This window comes from Oncorhynchus tshawytscha, linkage group LG10, assembly GCF_018296145.1.
Source record: "Oncorhynchus tshawytscha isolate Ot180627B linkage group LG10, Otsh_v2.0, whole genome shotgun sequence".
In the NCBI taxonomy this organism is placed as follows: domain Eukaryota; kingdom Metazoa; phylum Chordata; class Actinopteri; order Salmoniformes; family Salmonidae; genus Oncorhynchus; species Oncorhynchus tshawytscha.
Window position 1 is genome coordinate 23,738,168 of NC_056438.1, and position 26,442 is coordinate 23,764,609.

The window sequence follows — 26,442 nt, forward strand, 5'->3', positions numbered from 1 at the left end:
TCATCAGACCTGAGGATCTTGGTTCTCATGGTCTGAGAGTCCTTTAGGTGTCTTTTGGCAAACTCTGGAGCTCTGTCAGAGTGACCATCGAGTTCTTCATCACCTCACCAACCTATCTCCCCCGATAGCTCAGTTTAGCCGAGCGGCCACCTCTAGTAAGAGTCTTGGTGCTTCCAAACTTCTTCCATTTAAGAATGATGGAGGCCACTGTGTTCTTTGGGTCCTTCAATGCAGCATAATTATTTTGGTACCCTTCCCCAGATCTGTGCCTCGACACAATCCTGTCTCAGAGCTCTCTGGACAATTAATTTGACCTCATGGCTTGGATTTTGCTCTGACATGCACTGTCAACTGTGGGACCCTATACAGACGGGTGTGTGCCTTTCCAAATCATGTCCAATCAATTGAATTTACCACATGTGGACTCCAATCTAGTTGTAGAAACATCTCAAGGATGATGAATGGGAACAAGATGCACCTGAGCTCAATTTCGAGTCTCATAGCAAATTGTCTGAATACTTACGTAAATATGGTATGTTTTTTAATTTTTTTTATACATTTGCAAAAATTCTAAAAACCTATTTTTGCTTTGTCATTATGGGGTATTGTGTGTAGATTGATGAGGGGGGAAATCATTTAATCAATTTTAGAATAAGGCTGTAACATAACAAAATGTGGAACAAGTCAAATGGGTCGGAATATGAATGCACTGTACATGATCAATTACAAATCTTAGAATCAGTTATTAAAGAGTATCGGAACCAAAAAGGCCTGTGGTGTTGATGGTATCCTACTTGAAATTATAAAATATACAGACCACAAATTCCAATAGGCTATTCTTAAACTATTTAACATGATCTTCAGCTCTGGCATCTTCCACAATATTTGGAGCCAAGGACTGATCACCCCAATCCACAAAAGTGGAGACAAATTTGACCCCAATAACTACCATGGGATATGCTTGAACAGCAACCTTGGGAAGTTTTTCTGCATTATCATTAACAGCAGGCTCATACATTTCCTCAGTGCAAACAATGCTCTGAGCAAATGTTAAATAAGCTTTTTACCAAATTACCGTACGACAGACCACATATTCACTCTGCATACCCTAATTTACGAACAAACAAACCAAAACAAAGGCAAAGACTTCTCATGATTTGTTGATTTAAAAAAAGCATTTGACTCAATTTGGTATGAGGGTTTGATATACAAATTGATGGAAAGCAGTGTTGTGGGAAAAACATTAAGTTAAAATTGGCAAAAAAACATTTCTTTATACAGCACTGTGGGGGTGAGACAGGGATGCAGCTTGAGCCCCACCCTCTTCAACATCAATATCAACGAATTGGCGAGGGCACTAGAACAGTCTTCAGCACCCAGCCTCACCCAACTAGAATCTGAAGTCAAATGTCAACTGTTTGCTGATGATCTGGTGCTTCTATCCCCAACCAAGGAGGGCCTACAGCTGCACCTACAGTAGATCTTCCTGCACAGATTATGTCAGACCTGCCAGTACCACAAATGTCAAATTCCATCTAGACACTGTTGCCCTAGAAGGGATATTCCCAAACTGGGGTACGCCAAATAAAAATGTAATTCACATTTTCAAACAGTCCATTTAGATTTTCCAATGGGGCTATACATTTGGGTGATGTTTTTTTCTCGCCTGAGTAGCCTCGTTTCACTGCCAAAAATACATTTCAACCATTTAGTGTTCAGCAAAATAACAACACCATGTCAAATACAGGTATTCTAGTCAAATAATTGACATCCAATCACATTAACTGTTACTATCTCGCGGGAATTCCACTAAATGTCCCTATGTAGCCAAACGTAGCTGCGCCTCATTTTGTTTGCACGGAAATCTATAAATGGTTAAAAAAAGGGAGGCCTGCGTCCATAGAGACACATACCAGCTCTACTGGTAGTTCTGCTACTACCATCATTACTACACCTGCACCAGTCGACTACACAAGTTGTTTTGCTTCCACGAGCACATCCAGTGCTAGCATCAGTAATTCAACATTTGCTGCTAGCCCAGCTAGCATGGACACTGACAGTTGTGAATCTGATGCAGCCGAAGAGCTACTGCCCCCTTACCCGGAAAAGCTACGAACAACGGACAGGAACGTTGGACCATCGAAGAGGTGCAAATATGATGAGAACTACGTTGATTTGGGGTTCACTTATATTGGGAGTAGTGCCTTTCCACAGCCACGGTGTGTTATATGTGCAAAAGTACTATCTCACAGCTCGATGAAACCTTCACTCTTACGCATACGAAACATGCCAATTTGAAAAATAAGCCATGGGAGTTATTTGAGCGAGAATTAAGACAACTTTCAGGTAGTAAAACATGTATAAAAGCAACATATACCATTAGTAAGAAGGGGCTAGAAGTGTCTTATATGGTGAGCTACAGAGTGGCTAGGACAGGCAAGCCCCATACTATTGTGGAGGACTTCCTGCTGCCGCGGATATGGCTGGCACAATGCTGGGGGAAAAGACCAAAAAACTGTACAGACAATGACTTCATCAAACAACACTGTTTCACTGAACCCATTGCCCTTTATAGTGGTGAGGTCTGGGGTCTGCTCAAAAATCAAGAATTCACAAGATGGGACAAACCCCAAAATGGGGCAAAAATATTCTCTGTGTACAAACGTAAAACACCAAATAATGCATGCAGAACAGAATTAGGCCAATGCCGGCTAATTATCAAAATCTAGAAAAGAGCTGTTAAATTCTACAACCACCTACAAGGAAGCAATTCCCAAACCTTCCATAACAAAGCCATCACCTACAGAGAGATTAACCTAGAGAAGAGTCCACTTAACAAGCTCCTCCTGGGGCTCTGTTCACAAACACAAACACAAACAGAACCCACAGAGCCCCAGGACATCAACAGCAACACAATTAGACCCAACCAAATCATGAGAAAACAAAAAGATAATTACATGACACATTGGAAAGAATTGACCAAAAAAACAGAGCAAACTGGAATGCTGTTTGTCCCTAAACAGAGAGTACACAGTGACAGAATACCTGACCAAGTGACTGACACAAAATTAAGGAAAGCTTTGACTATGTATAGAGCATAGCCTTGTTACTGAGAGAGGCCTCCGTATATTAATCCTGGCTCCCAAGAGAAGACAGGCTATGTGCACACTGCCCACAAAATGAGGTGGAAACTGAGCTGCGCTTCCGAACCTCCTGCAAAATGTAGGACCATTTTAGAGACACATTTTTCCCTCAGATTGCACAGACCCACAAAGAATTTGAAAACAAATCACATTTTGATAAAGTCCTATATCTATTGGGTGAAATGACACAATGTGCCATCACAGCAGCAAGATTTGTGACCTGTTGCCACAAGAAAAGGGCAACAGTGAATAACAAATACCATTGTAAATACAACCCATTTGCACATCGTTATAACACTGTACATAGCCATAATATGACATTGGAAATGTCTATTCCTTTGAAACTTTTGTGAGTGTAATATTTACTGTTTACTATTTTGGATTGTTTATTTCAGTTTTGTTTATTATCTATTTCACTTGAACATAAACATATGTTACCTAGCCAATAAATCCCTTTGAATTGAGATTGTGGGAGAGAAAAAAGAGTTAGGAAGATGGAGATAGGTAGGGAAGAGAACTTTAAAAAAGTGATTCAGCTATATTGTTACTCATCCTTTTTTGCAAGAGGGCTCTTGTCAGAGTTCTTTTAAGTGGTCCTCCTCTCCATTGTTCTCATTATTCTTGCTTAATCATGTTAGATAACTCTCTCCCTCTCTCTCAATCCTCCCCCGCTCCTCCTGCCCACTCAGCAAACGGCTAGTCTTCTGATCTCCAGTGCTAAAAGAGTGCTGTGACTAACACACACACACACACACACGCACACGCACACAGCTAAGATCTGTCCATTCCTTAGGTGTGGGAGAAATGTGCTACTTGGAACAGGCTAATTTGTTATTGAGAGAGATGAGTGTGGCCGGGAGCCAAGACAACAGGATAGTGAGGCAACCAAGCTACACCCTGTTGTCGAGGCATCAGGAGAGGGAACGAGATCATCTTGTTTTTGCGCACATAGATACTCATACTGACAGTACACGCACACACATATGGAGAAAACCGCATGTACGCATTCAATTATGTACACAAAAGCACAAAGAGTCTAGCAGCTCACCGTCACAATTAGTCCTTCACACACTTTAACATGTCACATGGCTTACCACTCACACACATTATGAAATCATTGAACCTTGGACAACATAACATTTGTCCATTACATTGTAGATACCAGTTAATCTTTACACTTGTCTTTCCAACTACTCCCAAAGTTCTCAACTGAAAAGTGCCTCAGTCTCTGTACTGATGAGATGTTTGTCTTTCAATTTCAATCCAAGTGTGAGGTGATGCAACTCGTCAAACCCTCCCTGTAATAGCTAAGAGCAGCAGCTCTCCTCTCCTCACCACCCCTCAACATCACCGTATCTGAAAACCCATTATCCAACTCTCTTGTCTCGTCCCCTTTCAGTTACATGATGACAATTACAAACGAGAGCCTTGAGTGCTCGGTTACAGCTGTTACAGATATGTAGTCCCTTTTTTTATGAGGAGACAAGACAGAGGAGGATGGTTATCACAGGTGAGGTGAGGCAGTCATGGCAGTCACATTCCAGTACCTTCCCAGACATGAAAGTGGGTCACAGGAGTAATGATGGCATTCTTGGAACAACAGCACCGACTAGTGGTGGTGGTGAGGTACTACATGTGAAGAACCTCTGGATTATGGGTTAGACGTGCAACGTATATTAGTGAATTGCTTCAGGTAGAAGTTTGGCAGTCGGCCTTGGATCAATTGATATGCTCCCTGAAGTATAACTCAAACCATCAGGGACCACACAAAAACTGACCTCAGAAAAAATTGGACTCAACCTTTTAAGTGAATAACAATTCCTCCCTTCCTCCCAATCCTCAACCGCCCAACCCATTTATGCACACACCCATAAACTGTAGCGTAGTCTCTAATACTGACAAGAAAATGAATTCCAGAGAATGGAGGTGCTGTGTGCGTGTGTGTGTGTGCGCACGTGCGTGTGTGAATTCACCTGCTCTGAATTTGCATGACCCAAAAATGCCTTCTCTATCCAAGTGCCCCATAAATCAAACACAGAGTCTATCCCCAGCCACTTCGGTTCCTTTGTCTGGCAAAGGTGATAAATTGATCCCCAGCTAGCTAATAAGCAGTGGCATGGGGCACCAACTTCCCAGGATTTATGCCGCGACAAGTGGATTTATATAGAAAATGCGAGAGATTTTTCAGAACAAATCTGTTTACTTTTTTCAGCGGCCTCCCAGAGCTCATGAGATTTGAAAGGGGTAGACTTTGGTTTTGATGTCTCCGAGAGTAATACATCAGGACAGATGGATAGAGGAGGAAATTCTATCAGGAAGGAAAGGAAAAGGACAACTTAGTTATGACAGTTTTGACTCTTTCTGATTGGATCATGTTTCCAATATCAATCAATCTCAATTCATTGGATTGCAATCACATACTTAGGCAGAGTTATTGTTCTGTAACACTGCAAAGGATTTGTCTCCTTCATTTCTTCTTTCTTTCTTTCTTCTTTGATTCCTTCATGATCACTGATCTAAAAATAGCAGATGGGTGTCAATGGTCGTGAAGGAAAGGAGACAGGGGAGAAGCCTTTTAGAGGGAACAGAAACGGTATTTTAAAGAATATGATCAATGATATCATCTTCTGCAGAGCTGACAGGAAGAGAGAGAGAGATGGAAGACAGAGTGAGGACTGAACGGGGCGATGAATTTCCTAAGAGAGTGCCCTCCCTTCCTTTATCTAATTCCTCTGCTTTGGCTTTAATGTGTTCTCTCTCTCCGTCCTCCCTTCCCCCTTCCTCTCTCTTTCTTCCGTGTGTGCTGATAGAAGGTTTATCGCGCGTGCCGATGTGACATTTGAATGATTGAGATCACGTTGGCTGAGTAGATTATGACGCCCTTTGGGAGGAGCGTGGTCTTAAGCACCAATGGAGAACTTTGCAGATGGAAGCTTTGATGGAAGGAAGAAGGAGGGAAGGTGTAAACGTGATGGGTTGAGTATCAAAGCCCCTCAGCACTTCCATTTCCCCACCACCCCTTCAGCCTTTCATCTGGTTGGTAACACACACCTAAGAGGTGGGCTACCCGTCGGCGCTAGCTTACCGCTACACTCAGGAAAAGGGAGGGAGAGAGAGTGACGTGGAGAGAGACACACATGGAGAGATGGAGAGAGATAGGTGCTAGGCCAGAGCAACATAAGGAAGGGGTTGTGGGAAGCAAGCTGTCAACCGAGTGGCCAGTTGCCTTCTTAAACATCAATTGCAGTCAAATCAAAGAGCTAGCTTTTTGTACTGTACTGCTATGGCCTTACCTTGGAGATACATATTTTTACTCCAGCAGGCCTTGAGCAGGCAGCACATTCTCCAGTTCACACAAATGCTGTATGTTTAGGGATGCAGGTTGTGAAGTACTTACTGGGGGACATTTGAATTCAAAGGAATTAAGCCTAGCCATAACATCTGTGTACACCTGCATTGAAGTGTGTGTGTGCGTGTGTGAAACCATGTGTACAAAACACAATCCCTTAATTTAGAGGGTTATGGAGGCATTGTCCTCACAGTACTGCAGCACTATTATTTGGGAAGCAGGTAGCTAGTGTTGGCTATTCAGCAGCCTGATGGTCTGGGGGTAGAAGCTAATGGTGGCTATTCAGCAGCCTGATGGTCTGGGGGTAGAAGCTAGTGGTGGCTATTCAGCAGCCTGATGGTCTGGGGGTAGAAGCTAGTGGTGGCTATTCAGCAGCCTGATGGTCTGGGGGTAGAAGCTAGTGGTGGCTATTCAGCAGCCTGATGGTCTGGGGGTAGAAGCTAGTGTTGGCTATTCAGCAGCCTGATGGTCTGGGGTAGAAGCTAATGGTGGCTATTCAGCAGCCTGATGGTCTGGGGGTAGAAGCTAGTGGTGGCTATTCAGCAGCCTGATGGTCTGGGGGTAGAAGCTAGTGGTGGCTATTCAGCAGCCTGATGGTCTGGGGGTAGAGGCTAGTGGTGGCTATTCAGCAGCCTGATGGTCTGGGGGTAGAAGCTATTAGCCAGACTGTTAGTTTTAGCATCAACAGCTACCCCCATTGACGTCCATTGATCTGACATGTGATGCACAGAGTTTCACTATATTGAACTGTTGATGATGCAGTCATGTGCCACAGAGCCAGTTGTAGGGGCCGAGAACCAGGGGAAAGAAACCAGCTCCTTCCTTTCCTTTGGTAGCTTTTATAGGCTTGTTTCCGGGAGAGCCGACTACAGTGCTGACAAGCAAGCCTGAGTTTCTGACAGAATGGTGTCAGCTCAAACTGTGATGTTTTCCGCTCACACAAGTGAATACCGTTCGTTGCACCTGCTGCTTGCAACACAGCTCAGCACAGTTCAGACAGGCTGCTTGGAACTCTGTAATTAGATGGGATTGGTAGTGTTGGGGATATGACATGTAATGTTTTCCCAATCTTATTTGGTAGTGTAAGCATGAATGGAAGCTAAGCCAGTGTTTGTGTGTATGCAGTAGTACTTGTGATCACTGATGATTAGCTTATTATGATAATTGAATGTTTGTTTTATTTGATTATCATTGAAGATACAGTGAAAGGTATATTTAACTCTATACTCCTTTGTGTTATTATAATCAGATTGTCATCAATTAATAATCTTGAGCATCTTTATGTTTGATTGATGTGTATTTGAAATGTAGGGCTACTTGAATTGTGATGTTACTTTCCTGTCATTGACAGAGATTTCATTCTCTGTCTGGCATGACGGCCCGGAAGGTTAAAATGCCTTTACGGCTAACAACCTTTTTATGCACTCTCCCCTCGCCTGCCTGGTCCATCAGAACCAACCATCCTGATTTCATATTCATCCTCCCATCTCATGTTTGTCCAAGCCTGACAGCACCATAACTTTTACCCCTAGTCAGCGGCGGACGGCCTAGTAAATTACCACATTTACAACCAATGATAAATTGTACAGATAAGTGTAAATGAGTTGTGATGCTCAACTACTGAATGACCCTGTCAACATGCATCACAGTTGCTAGCTGTGCCACTAGAGATCCTGGTTTGAGTCCAGGCTCTGTCGCAGCTTGCCGTGACCAGGAGACCCATGGGGCGGCGCACAATTGGCCCAGCGTCGTCCGGGTTAGGGGAGGGTTTGGGCGGCAGGGATGTCCTTGTCCCATCACGCTCTAGAGACTCCTGTGGCAGCCCGGGCGCAATGCACGCTGACACGGTCGCCGGGTGTACGGTGTTTCCTCTGACACATTGGCGTGGCTGGCTTCCGGGATAAGCAGGGATTGTATCAAGAAGCAGTGCGGCTTGGTTGGGTCGGGTTTCAGAGGACGCACGGCTCTCTACCTTCGCCTCTCCCGAGTCCGTACGGGAGTTGCAGCGATGAGACAAGACTAACTACCAACTGGATACCACAAAGTAAAAAAAATCTATAAAAAAGGTTTTATGATTCCTGAAAATACTGCAGAGTAATTCAAAGCCATTTGCAAACTGACCTCTTTGTCCATCTGATAAGTGTTCTTGTTTCAAACACACATCTTTAAAGGGACAGTTTACTCAGAATACAAGCAAAAATGGTTTTCAACCTAACTTGGCTGCAGTTGATTTAAGAAGGCAGTTTTGGCATATTTTGTTTCTTTTCAACACTTAAAAGCCACATTTTTGTTAATGTTAGCGTTCTCAGTAACAATTCAAATGAAACTGTTCTTGTGCCTGTGTAATAAAACTGTAATTACATTTGGAACAACATTTTATTGGCATTTTGTTACATAATAAGTTGGTAATTGCATTTTAATTGCACTGCAATGAGCTGAGAGGTTTTGTAACTACTGTCCACAAGAGGAATAGTGACTTCCTTATTCCACTTATGTAATAACTCCATTATTATGCAATTATTAAGCAATTTCCAAAGTCCTATGTAACAATGTTGCTATTGTAATAATCACTAAGTTACTACACATGTAGAAGAACTTGATGTCAATGTATTACCTTATGTCTCACTCATTATAAAAATATGTTTGTTAGTCATTTTGAAGTGGCAAAAGTGGTCTACTCTAATGTTGAGGTGATTCCATGTCCCTCATGCATTTCATTGTAGGCTATAGGCTATATTAAGATTCATATCTAAGAGCCCTCCAAACCATGTGCTTATGATCATATATTTAGACTTATTCAACTAGTTGTTGTAGTTTTTGGTTCTTCATCAAATATTTGGCAGCCATCAAATAAAGATATATTTTTAGAAAAAGTAGGAAGGGAAGCGCTGCTAAGGAACACAGTTGTAGATATTGGTAGACAGAAGGTGCTCTTTGGTAAAAGGGGTAAATTGGTCATCAAAAAGAAAGGAGGACCAAGGAACTCTTTATATAATTAATTAAAAGGACTTTATCTACATGTCATGTTCAATGGAAACAAAGTTTAAAAACTCTGACTCGTTTCGGCTGCATGGCCTTCGTCAGGGAGTAGATTAATTTCTGTTTTCAAATAACTTGTATATATTCAAATACCTGGTTTTCTGAGAGGTATTCAAAACACTGAGACCTGAGACCTGTATTTGAATATCAAAGAAAATGGTTGCCTTTTAATTGAAACTCTAAATAATCTATATTCGACTACCTCGAGTATTTGAAAAGTTGGTGTTTTCAAATAAACTACAAAATACTCAAATGTTGTGCCCAGGTCTGGTATAAGCGTTCAATACATTTCTGTCCCCTGCCAGTGGTTTTTACAAGCTTTTGTTTTTTCAACCCCGCTCGTTTGACCTGCCTTTTAGGGGTACTAGCACATGAGCACTTGAGCAACGTTCCCTCTCCACTCCCAGTGGCTTTAATGAGCTGATCCTGGTGCTTGAGTGTTACTTACAGTTATGGGAAGGTCATAAATGTGGGATTTATGTTTCAGGTGTGGTTGGGAATGGTGATGCTTCTGTCGGTAAGAGAGGAGTAGACATAATCTCGGTGTGGCCTGCCGCATACCTAGTGTCTGCGTGTGTGTGTCTGTATGTGTTTGCGTGTGTGTCTTAGGGAGAAGGGTGTGTGGTATGCCATTGATGTCTGCTGTCAAGCTGTTTGTATTTTAAGATGAATGTACATGGATTTCTGTCTATATACAGATAGAGGTAACTGCCAAGATAGAGGAAACACTAACAAAGTGTCTTAATAGGGCGTTGGGCCACCATGTGCCGCCAGAACAGATTCAGTGTGCCTTGTCATAGATTCTACAAGTGTCTGGAACTCTATTGGAGGGATGCAACTCCATTCTTCCATGAGAATTCCATAATTTGTTGTTTTGTTGATGGTGGTGGAAAACGCTGCCTCAGGAGCTGCTCTAGAATCTCCAATAAGTGTTGAATTGGGTTGAGATCTCGTGACTTAGACACACAACAAACACCTTTAACCACCGTATGCTCCTTTAATGAAGACCCGTCTTTCATAGTCATTGAGATTTCTTCTTCTAGTCATGGTATCCAAAATAATGGGCAACTGGGCATTTCTACACACGACCCTAAGCATGATGGGATGTTAATTGATTAATTAACTCAGGAACCACACTTGTGTCGAAGCACCTGCTTTCATTATACTTTATATCCCTCATTTACTCAGGTGTTTTCTTTATTTTGGCAGGTTCCTATATATATTCTGTACATTTTGCATCAGGGGTATATATAGATACAGTAGGCCTAGCAATGTTCCTACTTAGCCACTGTTATCAGTAAATAAAAAATATTACACAGACAGGTTAAGAGGTTATTGTCACGTTCTGACCTTTATTTCCTTTGTTTTGTCATTATTTTAGTATGGTCAGGGCGTGAGTTGGGTGGGCAGTCTATGTTTGTTTTTCTATGATTTGGGTATTTCTATGTTTCGGCCTAGTATGGTTCTCAATCAGAGGCAGGTGTCATTAGTTGTCTCTGATTGAGAATCATACTTAGGTAGCCTGGGTGTCACTGTGTGTTTGTGGGTGATTGTTCCTGTCTCTGTGTTTTGCACCAGATAGGGCTGTTTTGGGTTTTCACGTTGTTTGTTAGTTTGTTCATGTGAAGTAATTTATTAAAACATGAATCAAAATAACCACGCTGCGCTTTGGTCCGCCTCTCCGTCAATGGAAGAAATCCCTTACAGTTATCCAACTTTGTTCACCTGGGGTGTATTCACGAGCAACCAAATGGACCAAAAAATCTAATTTTGTAGGCAAAACGTTTTGCATTGCAAAGTGCTTTGCTACAGTTTGTTACATTGTGCACTAATGAATACACCCCTGCTGCTCTGTATTGATCCTGATGTGTTTGCGAAACCCCACTGTTTTCAGCAGCTCCAAAACATACTTCCTTATTCAGTCACATGACTTGTAACTCCTGTGCAGTGGCTCTCAATCCTGGTCCTTGGGACCCAAAGGGGTTGCACAGTTTTGTTTTTGCCCTAGCACTACACACCTGATTCAAATCATCAAAGCCTGAAGAGGAGTTGTTGATTTGAATCAGGTGTGTAGTGCTAGGACAAAAGCAAAACTGTGCAACCCCTTTGGGTCCCCAGGACCGAGAACCACTGCTCTAGTGTACGGGATACAAACTCTGTGTGACTCTGAGGCTGACCTAATATAGACACCATACTGTCATACTATGGACACCATACTGTCCCAATATGGACACCGTACTGTCATATTATGGACACCATAATGTCATACTATGGACACTGTACTGTCATACCATGGACACCATACTGTCATACTATGGATACCGCACTGTCCTAATATGAACACCTGACTGTCATTCTATGGACACTTGAGTTGGTGATGGTTTATGTTCACAAGGAAAAAACTGAAATGTTCAGTACTGCGCCTATCTGCTATCACCTTGCTACAGTATCAGCTAACATGATGCAACACATTACGAACATTCTCTGAACATATATAGTATGTATAAGCTGGAAGTAAAAGCCTAAGTGTTGTTGTCCATTAGTTTACTCCAATTAGAGGAGGGGTGGTAGGGTTAGGGGGAAATAACAAAGGAAAATATGTTTGAAAGAGATTTTATATATATATATATATATATATATTATATTTACAAAAAAATATGAGGTTTTGGAAATGATTCAGACAATTACATTGATGGAAGCTACAATCTATCTGCAATATCATAGCTGATCTACCGAATTTACATTTATTTAAATAATAGTACATTCTCTGAACACCTACCTACTAACTCATAGTTCTTATCTCGACTATTTGGGTACTGACATTATGGGCATTTTAATTCCAGTAGACAGGAGACCATTAGCATAGCTTCTTGGGTGGCTGGAGCTGTGTTTCTCTAAATCATTAAGCTAATTATACAAGCTAATTAATCAGCAAGCTCCAATGCCGGGTGTAAGAAGCAGAATGCCACCGCTCTTTGTTGGCTTGCATAATGAAAGAAATCATTTTTAGAACTCTTGAGGGGGAAAAATGAAGGGTGGGACAAACTTTGATCTGTCGAAGAGTAAACAGATGATTTTGCATATTTAAGTGATGAGGTGGAAGAATAAACCAAAGGCTCGGTTGTGGGTAGAATACGAAAGGACACAGTACGAGCTGAGACTTTGAATTATCCCCGGCCTTTTGAGTTTGGAGAGGGTTGGATGTATGTGTGTGTGAGCTTGTGTTTTGTACGTGTGAGAGCTTGTGCGATTCTGTGTGTGTGAATGTGTGTCGTTGGTGAGAAGGAGCTCTCTCTCTGGTCCTTCGAGGCTCGTCTGTGTTCCTTTACGTCCCCATTATCTCCCAGCTGTCGACCGATATGCAGCTGAAGACAAATCAATTAAGGCTGCTCACAGACAGAGAGAGGGAGGGTGAGAGAGGGAAAGAGAAAAAGAGAGAGGATGAGACTGAGAATGGAGAGACTGTGTGTGTGTGTGTGTGCGTGTGAGTGAGAGAGAGGGGGAGAGATAAATAAAGATATAGGTAGAGGTGGATGGGTGGGGGGCATTGTTTGTTTACAAACAAACAAACAATGTCTGAAAACAATGTAAATGTCAGTGATTGTATAATGAGGAAACTGTCACTTCATAAATATGTGTAGGTGTATTTTGGGTGGACATGATCTGAAAACCACTGAGCCCGACCACTGGCTTCTCTGAACTTCCATAGGGGCTTTGTTTGTAACACTATTGTTTCATTTCTTGGTATTCTGTATAATCAGTGAAGCAATGAACTCCAGTGTTCAGTGATACTTGGTCAATATTATTTGGTTGCGTCTCAAATGTCACCTTTTTCCCTACAAAGTGCACTACCTTTGACCAGGGCCCATAGGGGATATGGTCCCATTTGTGTCACATTTGACATCCTCCCCATGCAGAAGTCACAGATGATTTGCATGATCGTATTGACACATGTATTGCCATCACATGGTTGGCTCTAAATGGGTAATAAAAACATTAACAGTCGTTTGGTGGTATAACCTAATTCCATCCTCTCATCTTCTTTTCCAGGGAAATTCCAGAGGAGTTCTGATTCTTTCATTCCTTCCGGTCCGAGGCGGCATTGCTATCAACTGTTCCAAACAGGTAAGAGCAATGCAGATCGGTGATACATTTCTTCATCCCGTTCAAACTTTAAGCACTTTTGTTGAAATGTCAACCCTCCACCGATGCCATATCAACACCAGTCACTAAATGAAATGGGGAAATAAAGGAGCTATAGGTTGTCTTATAGATTATTGTCACATCACTGAGATGAATCAACCAATTGACTTCAAAAACAGCTGCCTTTTAAACAGCTGTACTGTATACGGTATATCATACAAACCAGTTTAGCTAAACACCACAGATAAAGCATGCTAGCAGCACCCCCCCCAGGGGAAGCAGGTCTATTGCTGTTCCTCTTCATAGAGTCTCCATAGAGTATCAATAGAGTCTCCATAGACGCACTGGTGATGGAAGGGAGGCCTATCTCCACATGTCTACCGGGGGAGAGAGGAAGTGGAGTTGGACAGGTTTTATTTGTGTAGAGCTTACGGTGGTGTGTGCAGAGAGCTAGTTGACCCACACTCACACACACACAGGCTGTCTCTCCCTGTCATCACTGGAGGGTCCCAAGCCATTCCCTTCCCTAGAGGTATCTCCTCGACAGCGAGCTGGAAACTCTACCCTTCAGACAGACAACAACTCCAACAGCCAACACTGCACACCTACACTGGCTTTTCAACTGTACGGTTACTCTATGTAAACATACCATTATGTAAGGGATAATCAGTAATGGGCTATGCGTTTTATGTGAAATAATGCACGACGTGGAAGGTGTGTGCCACGACGCGCTAGCCGTGTCACTCACCTTTCACAGAGATTCATTCTTTTTCAGAGAACACATGGCGTCTGATAGAAATGTAGGCAACTACTGTAGAAATATGTTCAACATCCACTGAAGTAGCTAGCAAGTTTACAAGATAGCTACAGTAGTTGCCTTGGCAACCAAACAGACTTGCTAGCTTAGCAAACCAAACCATCAGTCCTAGCTTGCCATTATGAAATTGAATTCAACATTGCCAATAATGTTCAGATTTTGCTTTCAAAGCATCTCAAACATGTAAGAACATGGGTACCAACATATTTAAAAAAAAATGTATTGACATAATTTCATTAAAAACGTTATTTTAGAGATATAGTCCCGTGGATGGATCTAGAGTAGGAGGATCAAGAGTTGCTACCCAAGCCGACTGGTTGTTCATTCTATCGGTTAGGTTGCCAGAGACGCAACCCAGTCGTGAAGTCTTTTTTGTTCTATGTACTGTAATATCTATGGACACGACCCAGTCATTCGTTCTAAGTGTTCCGATGCCAAGCTGGCTGGAAATGTTCTTATCCCTTGCTTACTAGCTAGCCAACTACGGCTAACACAGTCACGCCAAACAGTGCAGCCAAAATAACAGCAAAGTAGTTGCATACATCCATAATAATGAGCTAGTGATGTGCGATTTCCTGGCATAGGACACTTTTCAGAGGAGGACACTTTTCAGAGGTGCTAGCCAATACACAGCTAACACAATCATTTCAAACTTAAACTGCAAAAACAGTATACTAGCTGCATTTTGTTTCGTTTGACCTGTTTTCTATTGAAATTCCTTTCTATATATCCATAAAAATTATGGTGATTCATGATTTCGATTGGCTGAGAAAATATTTGTCTCGTCCTGACAAGTTAATCCTCAATGGGACAGTGAAGATCACATTTCAATACTGAAACTACGTTGCAAAGGTCAGAGAGACAGATAGCAAGGTTTATACAAGTATCTGCTGCTGAAAACCAAATGCTAGCTTAAAAGAAAGGGGAGATAATGTCTCAATGGTTTTTTACAGTGGAGATTTTTGAAATTGCCTGGTTGGGCTGATGAGACAGTGGATTGTGCGAGATGGGAGATGGAACAGTGAATAGGCATTTGAACTTCATAGCCGGTGGTAACTTGTGGAATAGACACCAGTTGGAATGCAGCTTTAACCAATCAGCATCCAGGATTAGAACCACCCATTGTATAAAGGGAAAATAATGCATGCTCTAGGCGGCCCTTCAAGCCAATCAGAGGCAAGAATTCAGATCAACATTATTATCCCACCATGAGGAAATTAATTTAGTCATGTGCTTAAAAACACAGAAACGACCCAAAATAATTCATTCAAAGTGCTATAGCTACACATTCAAAATGAAAGTGCAATATGCCGTATACTTGAGGGACCAACAGACGATCTATTATACAGCCTAATGGCTGTTGGAATAAAAGAGTCCCCATATCTATCTGTTTTAATTTTATTTTGAAGAAGTCTCTTTCCCCTTGTCTGGCTGCTGCTGTGACTGAATTTTGAGTGATGTGTACTGTCCTGTAAAATGCTTTCAAGTTTTAGAGATGAGATGGGTTTTGTGTACAGGTTGGAGGCTGATTCTTGATCTATACCAATTATCCTTCCTGCCGTCTTAATCAAGCGCTGAAGCTTGACTTGGTCTTGCACTCACATGTTTCTGAACACGCATATCAGACCAAAGTACAGCACACTCTGCAGGAGAGATATATAGAACATTTGTACGATATGCAGTTTGCTTATTTTTATTTTTTTAGTACAATATCGGTGAAAGTACACAACCTTGAGGGGCTCCCGTATTCACCGTTCTAGATGTAGAGATGGCGGTGTTAAACTTCACTTGTTGAGCACAGTTCATGAGGAAACTATTAATCCACTAGATCAGTAGAGAGTTGACGCCCACATTCACCAGCTTACCCACCAGTAGGTGGGGTTGGAATGTGTTATTAAACGCGCTACCAAAGTAAATTAATAACATTTTTACTAGGCAATTTGCCTCTTTTAAATGTTCGTCGATATTGTTCAGCATGACCAGTGTCACGTCATCAACACCCATGGAGGCACAGTAGGCAAATTGGTTTGAGTATTTCATATTTTTCCTTTACTGCCACTTGATTTAAACACTCTTTTTTTCTGGTTGAGGAGCTCTTTTAATTCCCAGGTTACCCACGGTTTATTATTGGGGAAGATATGGAGTTTCTTTTTGGGAATAACGAGATCCTCACATAAACGGATGTACTCAGAGACGGTATCTGCTGCCTCTTCCAGGTCATGGGTGCTGTCTGTCAGGGCAGCCCAGTCAGTGGACTCAAAACAGTCCTTGAGGGCTTCAGTAGCTTCAGGATTCCGTCTTTTAATCTCCACCTTTTTAACCTTCTCTCGCTGCAGACGCATTTTGTATACTGGGATGAGCTTGAACCATGTTATGATCCGAACCCCCAAGATTGGGCAGTACCTTGGAAAATGTTACCATAACCCAGGTCCAGACAGGTTTAATTTCGGGTAGGACATGCTGATATGATGGTAAATGTTCAGATAGATTGCACATGTTGAAGTCTCTTCTGTAATTAGCTTTACTGCTTCAGATGACTCTGTCTCAGCCTGGGATACAAGGTCATGAATCAAGACAGCAGCTGTTTGGGTGTCAGTGGAGGGGGCTATGTAAACAATAAATAGTTGGACCTGATTCATTTCCCGTGGCAAGTAGGTTAAGAGCAAGAAGTTTAATGTATTTTGTACAGATCTGGTGCTTAGTTGTAATATGGGCAGGTTTGCAATATTTCTCGTTGATGAAAGCACAAAATCCACCACCTTTTCTCTTTCCAGAGTTGATGTTTCGGTCCATTCTAACAATTGTGTAGCCATGCAGCTCCACAACAGAGTCGGGATCCTGTTCCGTAAGCCAGGTCTCAGATAGACAGATCAAGCAGGATTGTCGGTACTCTGAGATATATTGGGTACAAGCCCATAGCTCATCAGTCTTATTCCTTATGCTTTGGACATTGCCATGCGCAATAGATGGAAGAGGTGTTCTGTTTTTGAATCCGATTCCGAATTCCTCCTCTACTGCCCTGTTTCCTTAGATGCCTTTACTTGAGAACATGTTGATTGTATTAGTTGTGGTATTCCATTGCAGTGTAGACTTGAGGCAAAGGGTCGGAGATTAAACAGGACATGTCTTGCATATGATATCCACGGTTGTGGCTCACTGTATCCATTGAGGTTTAGATCGACAGCTTGTTTGGTGCGTTTCACAAAAAAAAAAGATAAGAAGTTACAGCCAATGTACTGCTATTTGCCTCATTATTATTTATCCGATTTAATACCTCTAAAAAGTTGGTTGGTTGAGGTAGTTCGCAACTTTAAAACACTTTAAACAAAAGAAAACACGGAAGAGATGAGCACAAATGATCATGTCGCTGCAAGAACAGACACCAGTAGCATCCCTATGGCGGAGGGTCATAAAGCAAATGCCATGTTATAAGTAAGCACATACTGTACTGTAAGCTTTCTCATGCATTTTCCCCACATGGTTAACAACTTCATTAACACTTTTTTGAGCAGTATATTATCTATTACCATAGCCCATGTTTATGAGTACACTCATACTTTGTATTCACTTTAGGTCATCGGGGAGCAAACAACTCTACTATTCAAGTACTTCTGTGTAAATAGGCCATTCAAAACACACCATGATCCAAATTCCAACATCCCATGTACAATATGCTTTCATCAAAAAACAATCCTATCCATGGCCATTTGCCAAAAGTATACAATATATTGTATTTGATGACATGTAGTTTTTTTTTTACATCATATCTTATTAGCGTGTTGTTAATAATGTCCACATGTATGGAATTGCTTAGAGGTTACATGGATAGGCTATCCTTGTTTTGGGAGTTTATTTTCTCTTCAGAGGCACGAACTCAAAAGAAATACCGCTGTTTAACAAAATAAAAGGTAGCTTGTGTTGGCGTGTATTTGCACATACAGTGACTGAAGGTGTGTTGGAAAACCTCCAGAGTGGGATAATTATTCAATAATTATATTTCATTGAGGTAGTAGTGTTAAAGGAAAAACAACAACATACTGGAGGTACTGTTGAGATGAGAAAAGGAGCGTGGTTGACTAATTTATGGTAATGTGGGCAATGACTTACTTAAAGACATGCTCAGGAACTTTGGCACACACTCGGTTCGCGAATTACAGCCGGCACTCTGTTCAGAGGTGCTAAGTACTCTCGCCCATCGGCCAGCAAACGCTATTGGTGTGTCTGAGCCCTTATAATGTAGCATTTGTAGTAACTTTTTTATTTTTTCCATAACACCTTGCTTTTTCACTCAGGGGAGATAGCAGGTTGCCTAGCGGTTATGAGCATTTGACCAGTAACAAAAAGGCTGCTGGTTCGAATCCTTGAGCAGGCATGTCACGCCCTGACCTTAGAGATCCTTTTATGTCTCTATTTTGGTTTGGTCAGGGCGTGATTTGGGGTGGGCATTCTAGGTTTTATGTTTTCTTTTTTGTGTGTTTGGCTGGGTGTGGTTCTCAGTCAGAGGCAGCCTGTCTATCGTTGTCTCTGATTGAGAACCATACTTAGGTAGCCTTTTCCCACCTGTGGGTTGTGGGTAGTTAATTTCTGTTTAGTGTGTTTTGCACCTGACGGAGCTGTTTCGTATGTGCTTTTGTTGCTTGTTGTATAGTGTTCAGCTTTACCATTAAAATGACGAACATGTACCATGCTGCGCTTTGGTCCTCACCTTCTTCCACCAACAGCCGTTACAAGGCAAGGGGGGAAATATCTGCCGGTGTGCCCTTGAGCAAGGCAGTTAACCCCCATCAACAACTGCTCCACGGAAGCCAATGATGTCGATTAAGGCAGCCCCCCGCACCTCTCTGATTCAGAGGGGTTGGGTTAAATGCGGAAGACACATTTCAGTTGAATGCATTCCGTTGTGCAACTGACGAGGTATCCTATTTTCTAGCTGACTCTTGCTGCACTTGTATTTCTTAACGGTTCTTATGCAGTTCTCTTGCAGTCTATAATAGATTCTGCTTCACCTGGTGTTAAGTAGATGGACTAAGAGCTATCGGGCGTTAGACACATTACAGCACATTTCACTCCACAGATGGGTGTTTCAGTGTCTTCAGTGTGATGTGGTTTAAAAGCTACTCTCTCTCAGCACAGGTTGCTAGGTGATCCAAACGAAAGGTGACATTTACAAATGCTGCTGCCGTAAAGTAAAGACACGGGTTAGGAAAACACAAAGGGGCCATGGACTTCATTGCTAAGTAGTTGACAGTGGCAAAACTACAGTGTCATGTACTGATACTGTGCAGTAGGCCTCTTATGCATGAGTGGCTGAGTACTTTTAAAGACAGCCATTAACACGTTTACAATATAATTACCTGCCAGAACATTCTATTTGAGCTTTTAAAACTTCTAACTTTGTGACATAGCTGTCTGGTTCCTCAGAGTATTTTGGTATCACTTAAGTTGAAGTGGCACAAATCCACACATTTTATGACTACCAACTTCTGCTAGTGAACTATAGTTTGAGTTCATGTTAGCAGACAGCTAAGAGTCACAGCAAAATGCATCTTTACAAAACAAAGGTTATGATAACTGACTTATGGTTTTGAGAGAATGTGAGCGACTGTGTGAGTGTGTGTGTGCTTGCACATATCTTTGCACACGTGTTTGAATGTTTGGAGGGAGCTTGCCATCCAGCCCGAATGAGATTATTTCTTACGCAGCTCGAGGGGACTCTTACCCCAGGGGTTATGTGACCGACACGACAGTGAGCACCATCACTCTTTGCCCCCACCCCCGGCGATGGGGAGCCCTGCCGGCACAGGCCTCCTGCCCAAACTGGCAGATTCTGCTTCCCTCTGCTCCCCTCTCTCCCTGAGACACACCCTACTCTAACACTGATGCTGTGATATTACACACCCATTACCTGCTTAGAAAAGTGAAGATAAATGAAAATATGCATATATTACAGTCTGAAACATGTCAGATTTGGTCTTGGATTTAAACACATGAAGGAAAGCATTGTGATGCCAAGCAAGATTTCAAATCAAAGTCTATCGGTGATAAAGCGAAGTACGTGTGTTTCTAGCTCCAACAGCGCAGTAATACCTAGCAATAAAAACATAATTAAAATGATTGGGCTTTGGATGTGTTAATACAATCCTGAAACTATACTCCAATCGCTTTCTTTTAAGAGAGGTTTGGAAATACACTTACTATAGCAGCCTGTTGAGATAGAGACATCAGGTCAGGTGTATCTATTTACAGTAGACCAGGTGTATGTATTTACAGTAGATCAGGTTATTTAATTTCAGTAGACCGGGTGTATTTATTTACAGTAGACCAGGTGTATGTATTTACAGTAGACCAGGTGAAATTACTTACAGTAGATCAGGTTATTTAATTTCAGTAGACCAGGTGTATGTATTTACAGTAGACCAGGTGTATGTATTTACAGTAGATCAGGTTATTTAATTTCAGTAGACCAGGTGTATGTATTTACAGTAGACCAGGTGTATTTATTTACAGTAGACCAGGTGTATGTGAAATAACCCTTCATATGCAATACTGTTGCACAATTCACACCTGAATGCCCAATACTTTACAAGTTAATGATAACAAAGACACACATTAGTGCTTAAACATTAAAATAAACAATGCAAACCCCACTTTAACCTGAGAAACCAAATACAAGAGGCAACCCGTGGCTAAAGCAACAACCCTAATCAGTGAGCACTCACTTAGGAGCCAGTTCAAAGTGGTGGTAAGTAGAAAATGTTTTGAAACTAATGAAAGACAAATATGAACCGAAACATTTCTTAAAGACTGATCTGATAGCTAGACTCTGGTGTTTGTTCTTTGACATGATACAATCCACCATTTTGTGAAGGGACTAGCGATAGCATAGCTTAATTAGGTTAGCAAGACTAATCAACTATGTTTTTAGCAAACAACGTTGGTGAGGGGAGAAATGGAGTGAAATGTCCGACGTGATAGCTCACAGGCACACCGTCACAGTCCAAAACATTTCAAATTTGGATCTGTTTGAATTAAATCTCATGAGAGTCATAATCAAATGCGGTGAATAGCTCAATCATGCTTTATCAATATTTTATTAATATCCATGTGAATTCAACATCTTAGACCTATCCATTGCTCTGTAATGTTAAATAGGTTTTTCTGTCATCCCTGGTCAATTCAACTAGTTTGTTTAGAGTGGAGTTGCACAATTTTAGTCCTAGAGGTCTGCAGTGTTTACTGGTTTTCACTTTAGTTGTTTAATCAGTGAATGATCAGATTATGCACTGCACAGTTTATTACATGCTCTCTCTCTCCCTTTCTCTCTCCATCTCCTCTCCTAGGTGGGGGCATTGGGGGTATTGGTCAGACAGGTGTTGTTGGTGAGAGCGAAGCTTGGGCATCAGGCAGAATGTTGGCATCTGCATGAGTGGAACAGAGGAGCCTCAGTTCTGGGTGAGTTCAGGGCCCACATTCACTATATCTCTGGCACAATCAAATCTTCTGCCCTTCTGCAGTGCATCATGAAAGAGCAACTTCCTCAGTGGGAAAGCACCATAAACAAAATCATTTAGGACAGTATGAGAAGAAATCAACGCCGACAAATGTTTAGAAAGGAATCTCAACAGTATTTATAGCCCTATAAGTAGGAAGTAGGAAATGACTTAAACTCTGCTTTGTTAAAAAATATAACAATTTTGGAAAACCGCTCACCAAGCTCTGAACACGACCAAATGATTCCTCGATACAATACATAGACTTATTATATCAGACAGTGATTTAACACATTTTCCACGGAAGTCCTTTGGGTAAAAACTTGTATTTTGAAAGGTACCATTTCAGCGTATACAGCACTGTGGTGTAATGCTCGTCAGTAAGAATTTCACAGTAAGGTCTACTACACCTGTTGTATTTGGTGCATGTGACAAGTAACATTTTATTTGATTTTGCCTTACCCATACTTGATACAGTATGCAGATGGGCATAGCTGATGTGATCACCTTCAAACAAGTTAACATTCACAAAGCTGCAGGGCCAGACGGATTACCAGAATGTGTACTCAAAGCATGCCCGGACCAACTGGCAAGTGTCCTCACTGACATTTTCAACCTCTCCCTAACCGAGTCTGTAATACCTACATGTTTCAAACAGTCCACCATAGTCCCTGTGCCAAGGAAAGCAAAGGTAACCTGTACCGTAGAACTCAGGTCGGTAGCCATGAAGTGCTTTGAACGGCTGGTCATGGCTGACATCAACACCATCATGCCGGAAACACTAGACCCACTCCAATTCGCATACCGCCCCAACAGATCCACAGATGACGCAACCTCAATCGCACTCCACACTGCCCTTTCCCACCTGGACAAATGGAACACCTATGTGAGAATGTTGTTCATTGACTACAGCTCAGCTCAGCTCAACACCATAGTGTCTACAAAGCTTATCACTAAGCTAAGGACCCTGGGAGTAAACACCCCTCTGCAACTGGATCCTGGACCTCCTGACGGGCTGCCCCCAGGTGGTAAGGGTAGGCAAAAACACATTTGTCACACTGATCCTCAACACTGGGTCCCCTCTGGGGTGCGTGCTTAGTCCCCTCCTGTACTCCCTGTTCACCCACGACTGCGTGGCCAGCAAGACTCCAACACCATCATTAAGTTTGCTGATGACACAACAGTGATCACTGACAACGATGAGAGAGCCTATAGGGAGAAGGTCAGAGACCTCACAGTTTGATGCCAGGACAACAACCTATCCCTCAATGTGAGCAAAACAAAGGAGCTGGAAATGAACATCGACGGGGCTGTAGTGGCGCGGGTCGAAAGTTTCACGTTCCTTGGTGTCCACTTCACCAACTAACTATCATAGTCCAAACATACCAAGACAGTCATGAAGAGGGAACGACAACACCTTTCCCCCCTCATGATACTAAATAAGTTTGGCAATGGTCTCTACATCCTCAAAAAGTTCTACAGCTGCACCATTGAGAGAATCCTGACCGGTTGCATCATCACCTGGTATGGCAACTGCTCGGCATCCGACCACAAGGCGCTACAGAGGATAGTGCGTATTGCCCAGTACATCGTTGGGGCAAGGTTTCCTGCCATCCAGGACCTACAGTATATACTAAGTGGTGTCAAAGACTCAAGTCACCCAAGTTATAGACTGTTCTCTCTGCTACCACATGGCAAGCGGTACCGGAGCACCAAGTCTAGGACCAAAAGGCTCCTTAATTAACAGCTTCTACCCCAAGCCATAAGACTGCTGAACAATTAATCAAATGCCACCCGGACTATTTACATTGACTCTGCTACTACTCGCTGTGTATTATCTATGCATAGTCATTTTACCCCTACCTACATGTACAAATTACCTCAACTAACCTGTACCCCCACACATTCACTCTGCACCTGTACCCCCTGTATATAGCCTCATTATTGTCATGTCATTTGCTTGTGTTATTTTTATTAATTTTTATTAAATTAGCTTATTTAGTAAATGTTCTCTTAACTCTGTTTCTTGAACTGGGCTCCCGAGTGGCGCAGCAGTCTAAGGCACTGCATATATATAAAAGAAAAAGCTATTTCAGGTTTTTGAAAAAATGCTAAATTCCCCAAATTACCCATCCCCTCCATCCTCATGTACCTGGTGCCCCCTCTAAAATAATGTGTGTATGATGCCCCTGGACCTCAATAGGGCCATTTTAAATCTACATCAATATTAGCATAACTAGAAGCTGTGGAAGACCACCAACCATGAACTGGCCGATCCCTGAATATTTTTTTCTGTTCAAAGTGACTGAGATTCTTGTTTGTCAGGAAAAGCCCTATATAAAAGTGCTGTATAAAATACATTTATTATTATTATTATACAGACTGATGCATTATGGGAAATATCTATCTCACTGCCACAGGCCCTTTAGGTGAAACCTGTCCTCTGAAAGAAAGTGAAAGTTTCCCCTCAGCTGGCCTGATACAGTGACAGGGCTCCCAGTCACAGAACACATTCAGGTAGGTATAAATATTGCAGGCGGAGAGGTTTTTTGCTCCATGAATTATTACAAAGTCCAGTGGCTTTATGTAAGCTTCTGAGAGCTATCTTCCCCCTAGCTTTACTGTTCCACTCTGCACCAAACAGCGGCTTGGGAACATGGAGGTGTCGTGTCTTTGGCTATGCCGGATTAAGTGATATGACATGCTATTCTATAAAATAATTTATCCGTAATTAATATTACCTGATTGAGCTAATCATGTAAATGTAATTAACTAGAGAGTCAGGGCACCACAAAATAATATTTATAGAGCTGTTATCTACAGAATAAACTCTTAAAGACCTAGTAATATTTAACATCAATAGCAGTCAATATTAATCGTCACCTTAATTCAGTCTCATCTGAAAATGCCTGATGGTAAATTCTTGGTTATCTTCACGAACCCTGGCTAACAAGTTGAATCAGCAATACAACATTGGGTTTAATTATTTATTTACTAAATACCTAACTAATCACTCAGAATTACACATACACATACTTAATCATAACTTGATTACAAATTACGTCATAAAGGAAAATGTCCCTAGTGGGCAGAACAGATATGACAGCTTGTTACACAAAAGAAAAGGGGCTGGGTTTGAGTGAAAAAGCGGGAAGACTGAGGAACAAAGGGCGAATCTGTGCTATCGTAAATACAATATCTTATGCATTCTAAATTACCGCCCATTTGGAAAAGGAAAATGCAATAAAGATTTACTCTGAGCTGCGCTTCAGTAGGTTGGTGGTAGATGGAAGGCCTTGTTGCCCAAACGCCCTTTGAAGAATGTATCTGCTGGTAAATTGGATACGTTGTAGTTACGTCGTTGTGTGGTAGACGGGATACTCTGTCTGTTCCTTCCTAACCTGCGTTTGCAGTTGCTGTTGCTAACTCAACGGCTAGGAGGTATCACTTCTGGAGTGAATAAGAGTTCAAAGTTCATACCATTCACAACCAAAGCTCACGCTGATGTTGGCTTCGTTCTGTAGTTATTATCTGAACCATTCTGACATTGGACCGTCGTCCTCACATCCTCGGATGTGGCTTTATATAGGAAGGGAGAAAAGGGGTGTGTTTCATACTTTCTAACCTACGTCTCTTCACGTGGGCGGGCCACTGAGTCGGGCCAAATTCACTCATGAAAACCCAATTCTCACATTTAAAAGCTAAAATCACATTTCATCCCGTCACGAATAATTTCATATTTCAAACATTTAAATTGAACAACAATTCCATGTGAATCCGATAACTCTGATGTGTAGACTTTACACTGTAGAGTTTATGTCATCTTATCATTGATGAGAATGTCTCAGATGACAACCGAATTGACATCATATTCATTAAGTACTACTGCATATGTTCAATTGGTCGGATTACCAGAATATAGTTCATTTCCCCCCACCTTATGATGTTCCCAGAATCTCTATGTTAACCAAGGGGTTTGCAAATGTAACATCAGTAGGGTAGAGAGAGGAAAAAGGGGGGAAGAGGTATTTATGACTGTCATAAGCCAACCCCCCAGGCCAAAGTCATGACAGAGGTATAAAGCCAGCATATAAACACAAACACACAAAGATATACACTTTGGGTAATAGACCGACAGACAGACAGACAGACAGGCAGGCAGACAGACAAGCAGACAGACAGGCAGGCAAACAAGCAGGCAGATAGACATACAGGCAGGCAGACAGACATGCATACATACAGACAAGCAGACAGACATATAGGCAAGCAGACAGACAGGCAGACAAGCAGATAGACAGATAGGCAGATAGGCTGGCATGAACACATACACATACACTGGAGTTGAGTTTAGTTTTAAGACTAACAATATTCTCAACAACTTTAACTTTAGTAGAATCATGATTATGAAATGGGTGTCTAAAGACATTACCTAAAAACAAATCTTGCAGAGTTAGTTTTTCC

At 41.9% G+C, this 26,442-nt stretch overlaps 1 protein-coding gene across 31 annotated transcripts in view; it reads left to right on the forward strand.

Moving 5' to 3' along the window:
• The window catches only part of LOC112259973 (receptor-type tyrosine-protein phosphatase delta), a 600,208-nt gene that overhangs the window by 208,472 nt on the left and 365,294 nt on the right, over positions 1-26,442 (forward strand). For all 31 annotated transcript variants that reach the window (XM_024434700.2, XM_042328371.1, XM_042328363.1 and 28 more), the window contains exons 5-6: positions 13,582-13,656; positions 21,832-21,943. The gene's annotated coding sequence lies outside the window, so the exon portion shown is untranslated. The remainder of the gene's footprint in view (positions 1-13,581; positions 13,657-21,831; positions 21,944-26,442) is intronic.